The sequence below is a fragment of the Macrotis lagotis genome, unplaced genomic scaffold (assembly GCF_037893015.1).
Source record: "Macrotis lagotis isolate mMagLag1 unplaced genomic scaffold, bilby.v1.9.chrom.fasta BILBYCTG006, whole genome shotgun sequence".
Lineage (NCBI taxonomy): Eukaryota > Metazoa > Chordata > Mammalia > Peramelemorphia > Peramelidae > Macrotis > Macrotis lagotis.
In genome coordinates, this window is record NW_027421913.1 from 692,118 (window position 1) to 695,755 (window position 3,638).

General features: G+C 38.7%; 1 pseudogene; it reads left to right on the forward strand.

Annotated features, from left to right (window-relative positions):
• Window positions 1-675: 675 nt before the first annotated feature.
• On the forward strand, window positions 676-2,093 carry LOC141503991 (eukaryotic translation initiation factor 3 subunit E pseudogene; annotated as a pseudogene).
• The last annotated feature ends 1,545 nt before the right edge of the window (window positions 2,094-3,638 follow it).

Sequence of the window (3,638 nt, forward strand, 5' to 3'; positions counted from 1 at the left end):
GGGACTCCATTAAGATTATAATTTCACCTTATGGAAATGTATTCACTGGATATTCTAACTAGGTAAAACAACTATTTTAGATCATGGGACTTTTAATTTTCTCTTATGTCAGATACCAGCATGGTCAACAAAAAGAAATGCTAGTGGGAAAATGTCATGTTCTTGTCGCCAAGGAAGACAATGGACCAAGGATGTCAGGTAGCCGGGATGGACAGCTGAAGGGAAATCTTCTCAGTATGGCTGAAGTTGGACCCCTTTGAATTGATTTCCCCAAAATGACATGTGGATAAAGTCTCACCAGGAAAAATAAATCTGGCCTAAGACATTTGACTTGCACATGTGACCTCTGCCTGGACACTGACATTCAATACTCATAAAGGAAATTTCCTTTAATGTCCTGGAACGTTTCAGGTGAATTAGATCTAATAGCCAGAGATGGGTTAGGTGTTTGGCTCTGACACCTACTATAAGCTACATGCTAAGATAGGAAATATGTTTCCTTAGTTTTTGTATTGGAGGAGATATTTAGGTAAGAAGAATGGGAAATTCTTAGGATAATTCCAGTATCAATTCTAGTTTAAGGAAATGAGTGTGAATTAGATAAGTATACCAGGAAAAGGAAAATATGGGAACATTTGGGAAAAAATCATTTGCTTGCACACTTCCTTCCTTTTTCCCAGCAAGATGGCAGAGTACGACCTGACTACTCGCATCGCTCACTTTTTGGACCGCCATCTGGTCTTCCCGCTGCTGGAGTTTCTCTCAGTCAAAGAGATATATAATGAAAAGGAATTACTTCAAGGAAAATTGGACCTTCTTAGTGACACAAACATGGTGGACTTCGCAATGGATGTATATAAAAACCTTTATTCTGATGATGTTCCTTATGCTTTGCGTGACAAAAGAACTACTGTTGTTGCACAATTAAAACAGCTGCAAGCAGAAACTAAATCAATTGTCAAGATGTTTGAAGATGAAGAAACAGCAAGGCAAATGCAATCTACCAGGGATAGTCGCATTCTGTTTGACTACCTGGCTGACAAACATGGTTTTAGACAAGAATATGAATGTGGCAACTATACAGGAGCAGCAGAATATCTCTGATTTTAGAGTGTTGGTCCCCTCCACTGATAGAAATACTTTGAGTTCATTGTGGGGAAAACTTGCGGCTGAAATTTTAATGCAAAATTGGGATGCAGCCATGGAAGACCTCACAAGATTGAAAGAGACCATAGATAATAATTCTGTCAGTTCTCCACTCCAATCCCTTCAGCAGAGAACATGGCTGATTCATTGGTCTCTGTATTCTTCAACCACCCAAAAGCTCGAGACAACATTATTGATCTCTTTCTTTACCAGCCACAATATCTTAATGCAATTCAAACTATGTGTCCACATATTCTCCGCTATTTGACTACTGCGGTCATAACAAACAAAGATGTACGAAAACAAAGACAGGCATTAAAAGATGTAGTCAAAGTTATTCAGCAGGAGTCCTATACATATAAAGATCCTATAACCGAGTTTGTTGAATGCTTGTATGTCAACTTTGATTTTGTTGGTGCCCAGAAAAAGTTAAGAGAATGTGAATCAGTTCTTGTGAATGACTTTTTCCTGGTGGCGTGCCTTGATGATTTCATTGAAAATGCTCTACTCTTCATATTTGAGACTTTCTGTCACATCCTTCAATGTATCAGTATTAGCATGTTGGCAGATAAATTGAACATGACTCCTGAAGAAGCTGAAAGATGGATTGTCAATTTGATTAGAAATGCCAGACTTGATGCTAAGATTGATTCCAAATTGGGCCATGTGGTTATGGGTAACAATGCAGTCTCACCCTATCAGAAAGTGATTGAAAAGACTAAAAGCCTTTCTTTCTGAAGCCAGATGTTGGCTATGAATATTGAGAAAAAACTTAATCAGAATAGTAGGTCAGAGGCTCCTAACTGGGCTACTCAAGACTCTGGTTTCTACTAAAATACTCTTGAAGAGGAGAGGAACACATTGAAAGATTCCACTTAAAATATATAAAATAATTCTAGAAAGAACCTGAAATATTATGAATTTGACTTTAAATAAAATTGGCTATGTTTCATTTTAAAAACAATCATTTTGGTTAAGGATGTTGTTAAGGAATCATTACTGTAATGAAAGCAAAGGTTAAAATTGTTCTATTTTAAGCCAGATGTTGGATACTCTTAGAACAAAGATGACTGTTGAATGTATATGTATGGAGCAAACTACCAATGAAAATGATCATATTGACTCAAGCTTGTGAGTTTGCTCATGTGGTAAAATACTAATGGAAGTTTGTGTTAACAGTGAATTGTGCATGTCAATATGTCAACAAGGCAAAATGTAAATTGTTATAAGCTCCAGAATCTCAGTGTTTTGTGATGGAAACTTGTTTGGATATGAATAAGATATTAAGCAGTTTCTCTACCAGAAGACAAGGTCTCAAGGAATCAGAGCTGGAGAGGACATTTTTGGAAGAGATTCAGAACCTGCTGAAGGACATTAGATGCCTCCAAGGGAGAAGAGAAGAGAGATGATACAATGGACCAGTTATCTCCACCATCTCTCACCTATGTGTACATTGTTTATCTGTAACTTCCCCTTGACTCTGTAAGTGTGGCACCCCTACTTATGCCCTTCTCCTTAGAGGAAAGGAAGAGGGGAGGCAGGGTAAACATTTTCTCCATTGAGAAAGCAAGAGAGAGATTATTGGGTGGCATTATTATAGCTATGTGAGTCTGCATAGGGAATGAGTCCTATCTCTGATGTAGACAACAGGGTGTTAGTAAAGGTGGGAGGAGAGTCTAGCTGGCAGAAGTCAATGCCCAGTCTTTTAGTGTGACTATTAAACTTGCCATAGTGCACAACAGTTTGAGAATTGGCCTTGGGTACACCTGAGTCTGGCCTAGATTCTAAGTTCCTGGTCAGAGATGCACTGCAGTGCAGAACTCTGATCCAGAGGAGAGAGATACCAGTGGCATGTGACTGAGTCAGTTCAGGGTGACTATTGTTTATAAGTTCCTGGACAGGATAATTGCCTGGGGAGTAGCAAATATCTGGACATGTCCAGTAGTAAGGCACATATATTCAGGACTTAACAAGATATGGGGCCTCAGACTCATGTGAGATTAATGATGGTAACTGCATCCCTTCTAAAGATGTGCAAAATGGGGCATTTGTTAAGAGAAACTGATTATGAGTTAGTATGGACTTGCAAGGAAAGTGCTGAAATGGCCATTTGCAAGAAAGATAGTTTTAAGGTACATCAATAGGTATATTACCAATTCTTAGGGTTGATCCAATGGCACAAAATCAGGAATTTAGTTTGGATTTTGGAGCCAGGAATACCTTTCTAAAGACATTGGTATAAAAACTTGCAGTGGAAGGAGGTACAGCAACTTTGGAAATATACCTATTATCATCATGATTATATGGCCTATTTAAGGGGATCCCTTGTAAGTAAGGAGGAGGAACAGTATTATTCATTTGTTGGAAACTTCCTGGAAGACCAACTAGAGGGACATTATAGGATTTGTAGGACTACTGCCTAGACCCAGTTGTCCAAAGAGTTGGTCAGGGAGTTATCTAGACTTAAGGGCCTACTACCAGGGCACAGGATG